The sequence below is a fragment of the Petromyzon marinus genome, chromosome 17 (assembly GCF_048934315.1).
Source record: "Petromyzon marinus isolate PM22_M1 ecotype Great Lakes invasive population chromosome 17, UKy_Petmar_22M1.pri1.0, whole genome shotgun sequence".
NCBI lineage: Eukaryota > Metazoa > Chordata > Hyperoartia > Petromyzontiformes > Petromyzontidae > Petromyzon > Petromyzon marinus.
Genome location: NC_133683.1, coordinates 15,174,940 through 15,191,402, shown reverse-complemented (window position 1 = coordinate 15,191,402; position 16,463 = coordinate 15,174,940). Strand labels below are relative to the sequence as shown.

The following is a 16,463-nucleotide window of genomic DNA, read 5'->3' as shown; positions in this document are numbered from 1 at the left end:
AGTGAGTGCGGTGGGCATGGGCAGGACGTGTCGCTCGATGTTGCAAAGATGTGATCGAGACTAACGATGGAGTGTGGCAGCCAAGGAAGGGAACGCGCCCGAGAGGACGTCCGCCGTGGACACGGAGCGATGCGAGGGGCTCGTGTGCGCAATTTCCATTGGGTTGTGCATGGTAGTACTGTGGTGAATGCAGGGGCTTGGAGAGGCCTTCATCCAGCAGTGGATGGAACATTGCGAGCGAAGCTGCTGCAGTTTTTGTCACCTTGGCTGATGATGATAATGATCACGATTACTATGTTGATGTCTGGTCAAAGAATAAGAATGTTATTTGTAAAGGGTAGGCACCGCAGATATATTGTTAGGCGCACACCGAGACTCCCCGCTGTGTGAGTGCTGTGGGCCTGTGGGGTCCAATCCGGGCTCAATTTGTCGATGACAGCCGCGACGTGCCTTGCCTCAAGATACGGGGCGCTCTAGCGCCACGCTCCATCACCGCTAACAGCAGCTCGGTAACTTTTGAGAAGTTGCCGCTCGCGCAAATAAAGCAGTGGAAGAACAGCACGATTAATGACGACGTCGGTTGCTTTTCCATTTCGGTTTTTGGTTGGAGATGTCGGAACAATCGTACGTTGTGCCGCCCCCCCCCCCCCCCCCCCCCCGGGTCACGTGATGGTGAATGGAGCCATGACCCCGCTTCCAGTCAAGGCCAAGGTCACCGACGTCGATCCCGTGGTGCCGGACGTCCCTCTTGGTAATGGATTCGCTTCCACAATCGATCCGCTGTTCGCAGCCGGGCGAGCTAGATGGCCCGACTGGGCCCCCTCTCGTTTGTGACTCTTCTTATGTTCTTATTTACGTTGTATAATGACGCGATCTGTGCATGCCATCAGCATCGTCATCGTACTCATTCAGTATTTCAATAATTTAACTCACCACCCGCCTGTGACCTTTGGTGATGTCTAGGGGTCACTTTTTTTTTTAAAGAATCGTTTTTGTTGTTGTTTTGGATCTCATTCACAGCAGCAGGACGTTAACTTTCTCGCCTGGTATACAGGAGGTCGTGGGTTCGAACCCGACCCTGACGCCTGCTGTATATTTGGAGTTTGCATGTTTTCCCCGTGGCCGCGTGAATATTTTTTCGGGTCCTCCGGTTTTCCTTCCACATTTAGAAACTCGCGTTTAGAGTATTTGGCTGCTGTTCATGAGCCACTTCGTTGAGCTATTGTTTGTGGCCCGGTTACTTCTGAAAGAGAGCTATATTGCTCGGTGTGCCTTGCCTGGTAAAATAAAAAGAGTTTAGTTTTGTTCCATTAGTTTAATGTACGGTGTTTATATGATTTGCACGCATTGTAAATTATCCACGCTTCCATGCACGATCCTGCGCACGATTGTTAGCAATTAATCAACTCGTCGTTACTGTACCTGCCTTTTACTTCGTATCATATTGATTTATAAGATGCATTTTTTAAAAGCACAATTAGCTAAACTTATCAAAACTGTGAAATTTCAATTAATCACGATTACATTTGTTTGCCTCATTTTAAGTGATGCCATCTACGCGCGCTTCCCACACGGGGACCCGGCGTGGCATCTGCCACCTGGCTAGCGGCGTAAATAGCGGCGCTCGTGCCAACGTGCGAGAGTGAAACTTGTCACGGAGGGATCCAATCGGAGCCGAGCGCTCATTCGAGCTTTAATTGACAATAGCGATGATCCTCAAACCTTGGCTATCGCCGTTAATTCCATATTAATTCCCAGAGTGCGTAGTGAATATCTCACCAGGTTAGAAGTGTCTTTTATCCTGCATGAGGCCACGTTTACACGCGGCATTATCGGGCGAATGCTGCGGCGTGACGGCTCAAGAGGAGATTTAACACGTGGGAAGTTTCGATTCAAAGCTTTCGTGACTGCAGGGATTCATGTTCTTGGTTCTTTCGGTAAAGTCACGTAGAAGGGAAACAATATTGGTTCTTTCGGTAAAGTCACGTAGAAGGGAAACAATATTGTTTCCCTTCTACGTGACTTTACCGAAAGAACCAAGAATACACATGGGAAGTTAATGGCTTTGCGGTGCAGTGGTGGCGGCGGAGCCGCGTCTAAAATTATTACAGTTTCTATTTTTTAATGGGCTGGAGGCGCGGGTGTTGATGATTAAACCGTGGAATGCGGGGCCATTAACTCTTCCTTATGGACTTTGCAGAAACGTCCGCTAGTTACCTATAATTCATAAACGTCCGCTAATTACCTATAATTCATCTTGGGGTAGCGCAATGCTGATTGAAGTTGATCTTCAAACCGAGAAAGTTTATTGCCCAGTAATTCGAGTGGATCTTAATCAGCGGAGGGCTTCATCCAACCACACACGATGGGTGGCTGGACCTGGACAGCGATCATGGGGCTTCTGCAACCAAATGAAATGTATTCTTGTTTTTAATTGAACTCCGTCATTCACCTCGGTTGTTCGCGACGAACAAAGAGAAGCGATCGCACTTTTGTAAATCTTTAAAACCGCTCAAATATGAGCGGCTCTGGACCTACAGAGTAAGGATCGTAGCATTTCGCCACGGATGTAATTGAAGCGAACATAATGCAACGTTGAGGTGATAAGCGTGCGACTGTGCCACCGCAGGCCTGTGGAGGCACAAACCCAGCTGACCACGGAGAGCGCACAGCAAACCCCAGCACAGCGACCCCGCGTTGTTATGTGAAGTTGTAGATAATGAGCCGCTCGTCTGTGCTCGTCGGCTGGCTGCGACCTGCAAGCGAGTCCTGCAGCCATGCGCCTCCCCTTGCGGGATTATTAATTATTCACCGATCGGCGTCGTGATTCAATTCAAGAAACGGTTGTTTTATTTATACTGTGATGCATTGCAGCATGACAAAGTGGCTCTAAGGGGGCTCGCGCGAACTGACCTGCGTACAACGTATACGATCGATTCCCACGCACGATTCGACGTGTATCCTGAGCGTAGGAATCACTTTCCGTTGCTCGGTCGATGCATCGTTACACCCCTGATGCATGGCCATGCACGATGGATCGCCCTACGACTCGCGTGCGTAGGCAGGTTCATGTTCGTGGATGAGTTGACTGTGTTCCCTCCCTATGCACAGGGGAGTTCATACATCCACGCAGGGCTTAATTTCTCGCCAGATAATTACAGGCTTACTGGTAGACTCGAGTACGTGGAATGTGGCGAGTAGGCATGGCCATAGAGAGAGGCATTGTGGATGTGGTGTGCTGGGTGCATAATTATATTCTGGGTCGCTGATCCACACAGACCTGGCTGAAAGCTTGCGTCTTGTTCACTTGGCACTCACCTGCCTGCAGCTCAGCTGATTGAACGCTCTGGTCGTTGAACACACCCCAGGTGAGTCGATGGCACGTACCGCTTTGCTCCCGTCGGGATTCCGGGACGTGCTGGTGACACAGGGTCCCGAGGCCTTCACCATGGCAGTGTGGAAGCACCGCGGCCTGCTGCTCACGGACACCCCGTTTCGCGACGTGCACCAGTCGCTGCTGGCGACACGCGTGCGCACGCACGCACGCACGCACGCACGCCCTCAAGGCCATCTCTCCGTTCGTCGCTCACTCCTTCGGCAACCTGTACAGCATCGAGAACTGGGGAGGTGAGTGGCGTCCAGCTAAACCACCCTCCCACGCCGCTTCTGCCCACCTCGCGGGGTTGCGCGTATAACCCTGGAGGTGATGTCGGTAGCGTTGAATATGGCTCGGCAGTCTGGAGCGGCTCGCGATTGGAAGCTTGTAAATTCAAATCTTGGTTAGAGGCTCACTCGGACGATCATCCCTTCTTCCTGGAGTTGATAAAAAAAACTAAGCTTTGGGAAATCAGCTTTTTTTTTACAACAAACTCAACCCTGTTATTATGCCAGGTAAGGCGGCCCCACTGAGCTGTACAGCTTTGTTTTAGACACGACCTGGCCACAATGAATAACTCAACGAAGTGGATTTAAATTTCGATTTAAAGCTTTCGTGACTGCAAGGATTCATCTTCTTTGGTTCTTTCGGTAAAGTCACGTAGAATGAGAATAAAATAATAAATTGATAAAATAAAATAACACAATAATATTCTCACGACGTTTCGGCCACAACACAAGCGGCCTTCATCAGGTGAAGGGACGAGACTGTCTGGAGGACAGCGCTGGAGTGAAAAAGCCACTCTCAGATCACGAACTTTAAGCTGTGTGAGAAGAAACAAAGCGCCTTGACAAAGGAATTAGCATAGAATTTAGCATTGAAATAGCTAAGTTAAAGCATACACATCCGCAGAGGCACCCCTTGACAAAGGAATTAGCATAGAATTTAGCATTGAAATAGCTGAGTGATTAGCTTGTAACTGGTCACAGAAATAGCTATGTTAAAGTCAGAGCATATACATTCACAGAGGCACCTAGTACAAATCAAACAGGAGAATTTAGCATTGAAATAACTAGGCGAATTTAGCATTGAAATAACTGAGTGATTAGCTTGTGACTGGTCACAGAAATGGCTATGTTGAAGTCAAGGCCTACACATCTGAGCTATTCACAGTAACTGGGTATACACTACAATATATAATGAATACTATATAGTGAACCAATAAAAAAAACTAAAATATAGATTACCTCAATGTTATCAATAAACTCTATATATTCTCCAATCAGCTAAGCTACCAACAATAAGTCGTTATATATCACAATGCTATATGGCGAAAAAGAAAAAAAATGGGTGGATTCTTTCCCTCAACTTTAGCAACACGGATAGCTACGGGCCCCGTTCAGACGGACGAGTTCATCCATGGTCGGAACAGAGGAGGGGGAGAGAGACAGCTGCGAGGCGCTGTTATACTCCATGTTGTAAACCATACCATTAACCGTGGTGTGAGAGGTATTAAGAGTCAATGCCAGCGAAAGAGCTGCGGTCTGAAGGTCATCGTAAAATACAATTAATTAAGAACGGAAATAGTTTAAAACATCTTTCCAATGGTTACTAAGCCAGAATCCATCTTCCCGGTTGAAATTGTCTCTGTGCTTGTATATGTGAATGGCCTCATGAACGAATCTTTCATGGTAGCCGGTTGGTTTGCATTGTTAGTGTTTTACTTTTTGATTTAAAGCTTTCGTGACTGCAGGGATTCATATTCTTGGTTCTTTCGGTAACGTCACGTAGAAGGAAAACAATAAAATAATAAAAATATAAAACAATAATATTCTCGCGACGTTTCGACTGCCACACAAGCAATCATCATGAGGTGTGAAAACCACAGCAAGAATTTTATTCTTTTATTGTTTCCCTTCTACGTGATTTTACCGAAAGCACCAATAATGTGTTTAACGTTCGATACAACTGCTTAATTTTCTAAATAATTACACGTTTCTGTATTAAAAAAAAATATTCCTGTATTCATAGCATAATCCACAGATAAAGCCCTTTGCTTCCGTTTAAAATAATTAAAACGTCCTACGACGTTTATAAGGCTTAATTGACGCTGTTCGCTTTGGGAAATGCCGTTTGAGTTAAGATGAAAAAAAAATCTCAATTACCGTCGAGTTTTTGCACCTCGGAGATTCCGTTACAACGGCCTTTGAAAGGCACGAGACTTGAGAAAACTCGACCTTGGAGCACGACCCGGCGCTCTACCCCAACTAAGCCTGCACCCGCAGCACCGCGGATCTCGCAAAACAGCACGCGTGTGCGTGGATAAATTGAGGCTTAGCGCCGCGGGATTCCGAATTACTTAGCGGCAGGCCCGGTGGGCTGAGTCTGTAATCGGAATGCCTTACCTCCCCGCCCGTGGACCATCGCTGTGGTCATGACGACGTGTTGGTGAGCGCCGTCAAACGCTTTTGTAGAAGCCGCGCTCAGAAGCGACGCGGACACACACGTGTCGAGCGTCGCCGGAAAGAAATGACACGCGGAGGGGTTCACTTCTCCTGGCGTTGCGCGTGTTGGGGTTTGTGTTTAGGGGCGCGTGTGGCACACGGCGCCTCCGTGACACAGTCGCCGGGGATCGCGCTCGATCTCGTCGGATCTGGGAAGCTAAGCAGGGCGAAGCCCAGATCGTGCTTGGATGGGCGACCGCCACGCATGTGCAGGTGTTACAGGCCGCGAGTCTACATGGCGGGCCGCAGGGGCCACGCGGCGAGATCCATCATTGTACCCTACTTCTGCGCACGCACGTCTATGCACCCCGAGTTCCCCAACCTGCCCGGTGTGGTGAAGTATGGTCAAATAACCACGACCGTCCACACGGCGTTTGAGTCGCCACTCGCCGCTGTGGTTTTTTAATCTAACAATAGATTGCCAGATTCCATCGGAATGTATATCTATATTCGTTATATTTTTCCCAGTAATAACAAAATTGTGCTATGTTATGAGACTAAGAATACATTCCATTCTGTCACACAGCCGTTCCACCCTTCATCTTATAAAACAGCCCACGGAAGCGGACATCTCAGAGCTAAATTTGAGATTCCTTCAAGTGACTCCAGTTCATGCAGCAGGGGGCAGCAGTTTCTCGCCAGCTCTATCCCTGAGGGTCATTCTCATTGCTTGACAGCCAAACAGGTATCTGTAATTCCACAAGCTCATATTTTGCCAAGCTAAGTCCAGAACCAAATTGAATGTGTCATTGGAGACCATCAGCTTGAGAACACCTTTGAGAACCTGGTTTAATCCCAGGTAACTTAAACCTGGATTCCAACCCAGACTCTCAGCGGTGCCACCTCAGCACTCTGACCTGTGAGCCACCCCGGCTGCCACTATCGATGAGTAATTTTAAGAGCAACAAAAAACGATGCTCTCTTCAGTGTGGCCGCGAGTGGGGGCTGTCGCTTCCTGTCAGGGACCACCACCATCTACATTCGCCCTGGTCGGCCTCCCACAGCGATGGAGATAATCTCATTCCGTGTGACACAGTTTACTGACCGAGCGCTGCCTTTTCATTGCCATCTTTCCGCTTTCATTTTCGAGCTGTCACACGCGGCTCGCTGCCAGCGGGGTGGAACGAGAGCGGCTCGTGGTTGGCAGCGATGCCCGGCTGGGGCGTCGTCCCCCAAATTCACGCACGCGAGTTTGATTGCCACCACGAAAAAACGGCGAGCGCCGGTGGAGGGCGGGCGTTCGACTCATTCCCGCTCTCGCGCGACAGTGCCGGAGTCGCGTGATTGCTCGCGGACAGAGGGCACCTTGGGGATGCGGGGTCAGAGAGGTCAAGTTCGTCGCGGCCAAAGCCTTGAGGGCACTACACATCGCTGTCACATCCTCCCTTCTGCCAGAGCCCACGGTCGTTAAGTCTATCCCAGAGATTTAAGGATCACTCTTTAATCCCCATGTCTGGCTTGTCCTCTTGTGACATGGGTGACACCTCTTTTAAGGACCACTCTGACAGTCTCGTCACCTCCACCGTCCGACTTTAGATCTTCTCCTTCATCGCCAACCACTGGGTGCCACTCCAATAGCTGTCGCGTTTACCTGTCTTCCTCCACCCTGCACGTGCGTCCCACCCATCCATCACAACTTCCTCCCTCATCAAACCTAACCCGTCGATGAAATTCCTAGCATCCTGCACGTGCAACCTGTTTTCAGAGGCCAGAACTTTAGTTTGAAGTTGCTTTGCTAAAGTCTAACTCTGTGACGCGTACATTTCCACGGACATTAGACCTGCCTCAAACACCCGACCGCTCAACTCCTCCAATGCGGTTCATGTGGTCCATTGAAGACCCGCCCTGCTAACTCGGCGTGTCAAGCCGGTGAACGAGAGAATGGATGGGGTTATTTTTCTAGGCATCGCGAAAGAAGTGTGATACACCGAGAGGATGTGAGTTACTCGGGACTGTTTGAGAAACGAACAAAAAGCAGCCTGCGTCTCAACACCGTGCTGCGCGCAATGGTTGGTTCTCATCTGGGACGAGGTCTTGATGGTCGTCGTGGTTGTCACCACCGGCGTCAGCGTCATGGCCATCGTCGTCGTCGTCGTCGCCACCATCGTCGTTGTTGTGGCTGTTGTCGTTGCGGTCGTCATCATCGTGGTGGCCGTCGTCGTTGCTGCTATGGGCGTTGTCATCGCCATTGTCATCGCCATTGTCGTCGTCACAAAGCAGAACGAGTGACCGTGCAACCCTTTTCACTGTGGTGCCCTCAAGACCTCGATGAGAGTTGGGGTGCGAGCTGGCGTACGGACCGCTTCTCCCTAAGCACAAATTGACCGTTTGTTTCTCTCCATTGATGGAGCAGCTCCGGAGCAGCTGTGCACATTCAACTTCACTTTCAATTAATTTAGCTCATGCTTAGCGACGGGGCAGAGGAGGGCACTCGTTTTTGTTTGTTGTTTTTGCCGTGTGGCCATTAGTCGGCGCAATTTTAACCCAGCGCCGTTGCCTCTGAAGAGTGTCTTGGGTCGGAGCGCGTCTGTAAAGTTCCCGCCGTCATCCTCGAGCGTCCTCGTTGGTAGGCGCAGGCGTTCGTGCGAAGCCCGCCGGCCTCCCGGTGGGCCGCACCGAGGTTGCGGCAGGGCCATTAGCGACGGCAGCCGTAGCAGGCCCGAGCGCCGCGGTGGTGAGATGTTAACTACCTCGCCTGGTGTGCAGGAGGTCGTGAGTTCGATCCCGACGCCGACGCCTGCTGTATATTTGGAGTTTGCGTGTCTCTCTCCCCGTGTTCGTGTGGATTTTTCTTCGGGCCCTCCGGTTTTTCCCACCGACTTTTTTTAATCAACATCACGCGTTTAGACTAATTTCCACATGATAAGCCACTTCATTGCACTATCATTTGTGGCCAGGCCGCTTCTGAAAAAAGAGATATGTAGCTCAGTGGGCCTTACCTGGTGTAATAAAAATAGTTTAGCTTAGAGCGAGACATGTGCTGTGACAGCTCGGCGGTATTTTGATATCGTACATCGGCCACACGCCAATTTGGGAAGACGCGCGTTGAACCGCGGTGGCCTGGCGCCCGTGCGGGAGGCTTCCTCTCGTGTTGTGTGCCTGTGTTCGTTTGCATGCGTGGAGTGTGCGCGGCACGCACGCTCGCGTTATTTTTTATCATCTCGCCTTCTTCCCCAAAGAGAGAAAATTGGCGTGAAATCCGGGAAACCCCGGCAGCTCGCTCAAGAAACGGGAATTCGTTTTCACGGGATGCTAACCACGGCCACGCCACGGTGACCCGCGCCTGCACCAGCTACGCAGCCTTGCGACAACGAGCTGGGCCGTCACTGTGTGCCGGTAGATCTGACTGTGCCCTTGACGGGGGTGGTGGTGGTGGCTGGTGGTGGTGGTGGCTGGTGGTGGCTGTTTGTTTGGTGGGTGGTGCTCGTGGCTGGTGGCTGGTGGCTGGTGGCTGGTGACTGTTGTTTGGTCGGTAGTGGTGGCTGGTGACTTGTTTGGTGTGTGGTGGTGGTGGCTGGTGTTTGGTGGTGGATGAATTCTGACCCACGATGCTCTCCTCCCCCGTGCCCGTGTCTGGGGTAGGGAGTCGCCCTTCCCCTGGGATTTGAGGATATTTCCGCGTCTCTGTCTGTGTGATACGGTAACGCTTGGGGCGGTTAACGTCCCTTGTTCGTTTCTGCGGTCCACGGTGAAATTGTAAGCAACAGCCTCTACGGGAATAATACTTGACACAAATAATTACCGCTGTAAATGGTGCGCTCTCAGAAAAATGGCCTGTGCAAATGTTTAAACTAGTTATTATTACAGTCTTTGCATTGTTATCAATTTTCCCAAGAAGTCAATTTTTTTTGGTAATTAAGTGTACGCATATATTTGTGCCTTTGTTTTTGTGCAAACGAGTGCCATGGGAACAGATGCCGGCAACGAGCTAATTAATCACGGCCTCGTTTCGGTTCCAGAAAGTGGGTCCGGCGTCTGTTTCACGTTCCCTCGGTTCCCGACGATTCATCACAGCTGGGTGCGCTCACGACGGGAGTCCACGGGGAGCGGGGGGTGGAGGGAACCAGTGGTACCGTCCACGGGAGGGGTGAGGACATCTGAACTCTGATCGGGTCTTGGTAGGGCAGGAGGGCAGCCGAAGACGGGCGTCACAGGGCAACGAGAAACCGACAAAGTGCAGCGAGCGCCAATCACCGTGGGCAAACAACTGTCCTTGCAGCAGACGGCGGCGGAATTATCGTCGGTTGCGTTGGCGTCATTATTTCTCAGCTCGAGACTTGTCGGTTTTGTTCAGCTCGAGTGTCACGTTGTCCCTTCCGTTTTTCAGTGCGAGCGATGCCTCCTGCAGTGAGCGGCGGCTGCATCGTTAGGGAGCGATGTGGGCGCGTCGCGACAAGCCACAAAGCGCCAACGCAACGCTCGTTTCAACCGAGTCTCCCTTTTGTCGCCTTGAAGATGTCCTGTAAAGTGTCATCTTGACCCGTTCACTGCCGGGTGAAAGCCTCCACAAGCCACTCTGTCAGCCCTCGCCGGGGAGCGCGGAAATTGGTGCCGTCACCCCAGTGCTAAGCCGGGCCCGACTTCGCGCACTCGGCTCCGCCGCCGCGCTCTGCGGTGACCATCGCTCGTCACCTGCTGCAAACGCAGGGCCTGGGTGGCCTGTAACGTGGGCTGGGCGCTGCCCTGCTCAGGTAGTGACAAAACCGCAATGCATTCGTCAATAACACCGCTCTGTAGCAAAAAATACACGTGTGTGTGTGTGTAAAATAGATGACGTTTCAGGCAATTACCCTTTTTAATGGCGCATAGGAAAGTCCAAAAGATTCAGTGAATAATAGTTGTAATCTGCACTGTATACCATATACAGTAAAAACTTGGAATGCGAGCATAATTCGTTCCGGAAACGTGTTTGTAATCCAAAGCACTCGCATATCAAAGCACTCGTACTACTCGTATTGCAAGACCTCGGTCGTTTATCAAATTAATATTTATTTAAAGAAAATTTCTCGTCTTGCAAAACACTCGCAGGCCAAGTTACTCGCAATCCAAGGTTTTACTGTACACCATGGGGCCCAAGTTATAAAAATATTGCCACTTTAACAGTCTCAAATTGGCAAATGAATGGGTTACCCTTTTTGGGTATTCACAAACCCTTCACAAATCGAAAGGTTTCCGCATACATTCAATTGTATTAAAAGCAAAGCCCTGAAGTGGTGTCAAACACCATTGCATTCACACACAGCAGGCTGTGAGGTGCGAGCTGTCACGCTTAATAAGTGTGCCCGAGGTTAAACCTATCGTTAACTCTGTTAGGTTCTGATCTGTTGTACTCGAGCAGGAACTGCAGTGTTGGTGGAATGGTTGGGTCCTTGCAATTCGGAGATTGCCGATTTGATTCCATATTCTGGCATGACAGGGGAAAAAATGGCTCAGGCTTCTCAGACCCCCCACCAACCGCTTTTCCACCGAGCAGTATAAATGGGCACACCACAGCTGATGAGCAGGCCACGCATGCATCCGACGAGATGCATCAATCCCTCTAGCACCTGCAGACGAGCCGATTTCATTCCTCCAATCTCCGCGGTGGCCGCTCTTCTCAGGCGTATTCCCTCTGTTGGCTGCCACTCCATCGTTCGCCTCGGCTACCGGCCATCGTGGCCCCCAACCATAGCGTGTCCTGCGCCAAGCCCGCTCACTTTTCCTCACAGTCGGCCTATTGTCATCGCCTTGCACGTGTGTTTCCCGAATCCACGCACTCCTCTTGCTGTTTTTCAGTGTACTTACAAGCCTGCATCTGTCCACGCTTCTCCGCCGTGCTTTTCACAAATTTACTCAGACACCCGAAGTGAGAGCCGCAAGAAACCTGTTACCCTGTCGGACGTTGAGGCTTCCGAATCTTCCGCGCGCTTCGGCGTGAAAACATTTCCCAAGGCCCGCGGCGGCTTTAAGTTTTCACGAGTGATCACGGTGAGGTCTAGAGCCTAGGCCCTCAGAAGCGCCATTGATTGTTTTGTGGTCGTGCCGCCGCCGCGTCGTAAAAACCGCTCTCCGCCGTGAGCGCCGCCGCTCGAATTCAGCTTGAATGGCAAAGTGCGGCGCTGCGGGCGATACGGGGTGTGCGGTATTTCAAAACGTCCGAGGGAAACGCGTCCGTCTCCAACCCCCCGTGACTAAACGTTGATGCTGTGACCGCGAGGGTTGAAGCCTCTGGGTGAGAGAGCGTGTGGCGGTGCTTTTCGACACAACACGCCGGCTTATGCGTCTAAATCTGCTCGGACGCGGTGTTAATCATTAGCAACTGCGTTCGTGCCCTGAAGCTCCTATATCCATCACGATACAACTTTAGAGCAGCAGCCATAGCAGCAGCAGCAGCTTTGTTCAGCATGATGTCCGACGTTTCGCTCTGCTAGCTAAGAGCTGTTCAATTCCTGAGGACCGGTTTTGATATCGCTCTCGACCGACATGGCCGGGAGTCAATGCACTCACCGCCGCGCCCCCCGCTCTGTCCAATTCCTATGGAAGCTTTCAGCGCGTGGATCGGGAACGGCCAGTCGCCACGCCGAACCGCACGTTGTCCAGCCCGGCAGCACCGCGGCGAGCTATTTGCATGGGGTTCCTTCGTCCCTGTGTGTGGGCCTTGCTTTGGGATAATGGACCTGTTTAGCCCGAGAATTTTGATCGATATCTAAAATCCCGGAATAATTGCCGTCTTATCTGGAGATTGCCGGAGGCAGAGGAGTCAGGGGCGTCGTTCGCTGGCATTTGTGGGAATCGGATTCCGCGCACGGCTTCATATTGATCCCCCGCCTTTTCCTCCGCCGCGCATCTCCGCCCAATCCGCAGATGTTCCCACCCGTAGCTGCGCCGCTCGCGCGCGTGGCGCCGCACCGCCGCGGCTCGCGCCGCCGTGCCGCGGAGGGCTTGGGTTGCGCCGCCACGCCAGGGAGAGCACCGGGTTCAGTGCCGGGGTAAGCGCCTGTGTGCGTGCGCAGCTCGAAGAAGCCCGGTGGAAATATTCAGCCTTGCCGCGCAATAGCGGCGTCGGGCAGGTGCCCGCTCGCTCGGACGTGCCCTCCGCGGTCGCTCGTTGCCTTTCTGTTACGACGACGCACGGAGGGGATGTTCGAGGGGCGCAGCTTTTTTGCCAATTTATCTTCTTGAAGTCCAAGGATGGCGACACGCCACGGACGATCATTTCGTGCAAATTTAGCGGCTCTCAGTTTTCTTGCTCGTGGCCGGTCGCCCATGACCGCGCTCACGAATTTAGAAAATTGAAGCAAATCTCCGTTGTTAAGGCAGCAGCTGTAATGCCCCCCGCGTGCGCGAGACGGAGGAACGTGCGGGGGCGTAAGTGTCGGGGAGCAGGGAGGGCACCGCGTCACGAAAAAATGGAGATGCAAATTTCATCTGGTGCCGGCTATCGCTTGGCGGCTTCATTGTTGTCTACATCGCCGTCAGCCGACGAGCCACGAAGCTACGGCTGGCTCTCATTATCTCGCCGAGGGGGAGGCCTTGGCAGGCGCCCTGGCAGAGTCGTCCTATGAAATTTTAATGCAGAGCCTTCGCTTCGCTGCCTCTTCCAGAGATGTTTCATTATCGCGTTCGCCGACAAGTCGTGACATTTTATGTTAATTCCCCTTAATAGTGTCATCGTGCTCAATGGAGGGAAGAAGAAGAAGAAGAAGAACAAAAAGAATCTCTGTTTGTGATAAAACGATTAACAGGCAATGAACTGTAGGTTTTATTTTTAAGTAGCCGGGAAACCAAGTGTAAGCGTGCGCGTGTTTGCTCACGTGCGGTGCGTGCTTACAGCACCAATGCTGTTGATGAGATCGGCAGAAATGTAACGGAAGAAAAATATAACGCAATTAGGCCATAATTTGCATAATGATTAACGCGATGAAGGGCCATTCGGATATTTTTTTTTTTGTCTGGGGAAAATGAAAGGGGATTCCGGAGGAGTCCAGGGATTAGCGGTGGGCTCGCGCGTACAGTGATCGTGCGTGCACGTGTGCACTTGCAGGGATTGAAGCCACTGCTAGACTCCTGCCCTCGGCCGCAGTGCAACCTTTGACATGTTCACCACGATGGACTCGATGGAACTTGACCTTTGACATCTTGTCCTCCCTCGGTTGATCCATCTTAGAATACAAGTTTGCCGTTTTGGGGGGGGGGGGGGCTGGGGTGGCGAGGGGGGGAGTGAACTAATTTCTAAAAACAAAATGGCAAGTTTGCGTTATAGGCGGGCGCGGCTATGCCTAATGGAGATTACAAATTTGCGCACGGCGCTTTGTGTCCGGGCAAGCAATTAAAGTGTGTTTGTGCATTCGTTGGCAGAGGAGCGTATAATGAATTGTATTATCGCATCAGACGCGGCATTGTCTTTGCGTGTTTGCCTTGAAAGTGCGGGCACTGCCGGTGTTACGAGGCAGCCGCGCGCCGCGGAGTCGTTGGCGAGAGTTAAACGCGCTTTAATCTTCCTCGTTTCGCTCTGGGTCTGCATTTGATGCGTTTCATCAGCGAGAGACACAGCTCTCGCTCCGTGTCGGGCCCCATGTTTTTTTCTTCGATTGATTTTCATTTTTCGTTCTCACAAAACCGCCGATGCGGAGCCACGGCGGGCGCTACGCGGCGCGCGGAACCTCGCCGCGAAGCCGACAACCTGCGACACGCGGGTGGGGCCCGCCACCGCGGGGTTCTGCTGCCTCTCGGCTGCCGTGAGGACGTTGGGGGAGCGCTGGCGAGTGACGGGGAGCGACGGGGAGTGTTGGGTTGTGCTGGGGAGCGACGGGGAGCAACGGGGAGTGTTGGGTTGTGCTGGGGAGCGCCGGCGAGCGACGGGCGAGCGACGGGGAGTGTTGGGTTGTGCCGGGGAGCGCCGGGGAGCAACGGGGAGCTTTGGGGGGCGCTGGGGAGTGCCGGGGAGTGCCGGGGAGTGGTGGGTTGTGCTGAGGAGCGACGGGGAGCAACGGGGAGCTTTGGGGGGGGCGCTGGGGAGTGCCGGGGAGTGTTGGGGAGTGACGGGAAATGTTGGGTTGTGCTGAGGAGCAACGGGGAGCTTTGGGGGGCGCTGGGGAGTACCGGGGAGTGTTGGGGGGCGCTGGGGAGCGTCGGGGAGTGCCAGGGAGCGACGAGGAGCTTTGGGAAGCTTTGGGGGGCGCTGGGGGGCGCCGGGGAGGATGCGAATGCTGGCCACGAACCACGATGCGAGCCTCCTTGTGGTATGGTCAGGCCGAGTGAATTTCGTTCGTTCTGTGCGGTGTCTCGTCTTTTCGTTGGTATCGCACAAGCGGGTGCCAGTCACTCTGGACGTTTGAAGTCGCCGAGCGCGGTTTGCGCCGTGTGTGACTCGGTTGAACGTGACAGGTTTATTGCGATGACCGAATGTGTCCTCGCAAAGGTAAGCATCGCACAATCATGTTGGGTGCGCTGTGAGATGATTACAGTCGCGCGGAAAAGATAAAAAAAAACACAACCCTCCCTCCCTCCTCAAATTCCTATAGCGCATCTTGAAGAAGTAATTTAAATGTGGCAGAGTGGCTCAGAGGTCAGAGCGCTGAGCTGGCACCGCTGAGATCGTGGGTTTGAATCCAGGCAGCCACCTATGATTGAAAAACCGGGTTCTCAAATTTTGTGAGTCGATGGTCTCTGATGACTGCACGAAAAACATGACGTTACATTTGGTGCTGGATTTGTTTTGTATAAATTTCAGCACATTGCCATGTCACAAATCTTACTTTCGACGTTGGGGGGAACGTGACAGAAACGAGAGTTGGGGAAAGTTAATTAAGTCGAGTTACAAATGCCATCTCGGCATTGTTCTGTGCACCACGGCTATGCAATTATCTCATTAGGGTTTTAGCAGACCTGGATATTTTTTTATTCCTTGTAGCACTCCCAAAATTAGGGATCCAGCTCCTGAGGAGCCACTCCCCACCGTTACTCCATCTGTGGATGCCCAGTCCCCAATTATGCCGCCACTCCATACACACCCACTGCCGCCATGCAGATGCATTATTTATGCCACCCGTTGTGGGCATACGGTGGCGCGCAGTGTTTGTTAAAAATTCAGGCGGCACACGGGGCCCTGGTTTCGCAGTTTTGGCGTGAGGTCTTGAAAGAAGCTGCATGCAGAGGGAGAAAGATTCTAACTCAAAATCCCAACTGCTGCCACCACCTCCCCCGCTTCAATGTTGCATGCTCGCCTCGGCACGTGTGTGTTTGTGTGTGTGTTCTTAGGCACAAATAAAAAGACCCCCCGTATAGCCTTAATAAACTGTTGGGGCAAGTGCTGTTAGCGTGCATCAATGAAAGCCGGAACGATGTTTACACAATGCACTGAGTACTCATTTGAGGCTGAGACGACCTAGGGGAGGCCCAGGACTGGTTCAGATAATCACAAGTGGTGTTGACCGTGAGCGGGATTCGAACCCGTGTCACCGGGTCCGTAGCGCAGCGTGCTAACCGCTACGCCACCGCTCCCCACACACACGCACGCACACGCACACACGCAAATACACGCGCTCGGGCGAGTGTATTCCCACACATGCCTCTGAAGGCACTGATGGTGCTCGCCGACTCAA

At 52.2% G+C, this 16,463-nt stretch overlaps 1 pseudogene; it reads left to right on the top strand.

Moving 5' to 3' along the window:
- The first annotated feature begins 648 nt into the window (after window positions 1–648).
- The window catches only part of LOC116943126 (pyruvate carboxylase, mitochondrial-like), a 36,518-nt pseudogene continuing 20,703 nt past the window's right edge, over window positions 649–16,463 (top strand).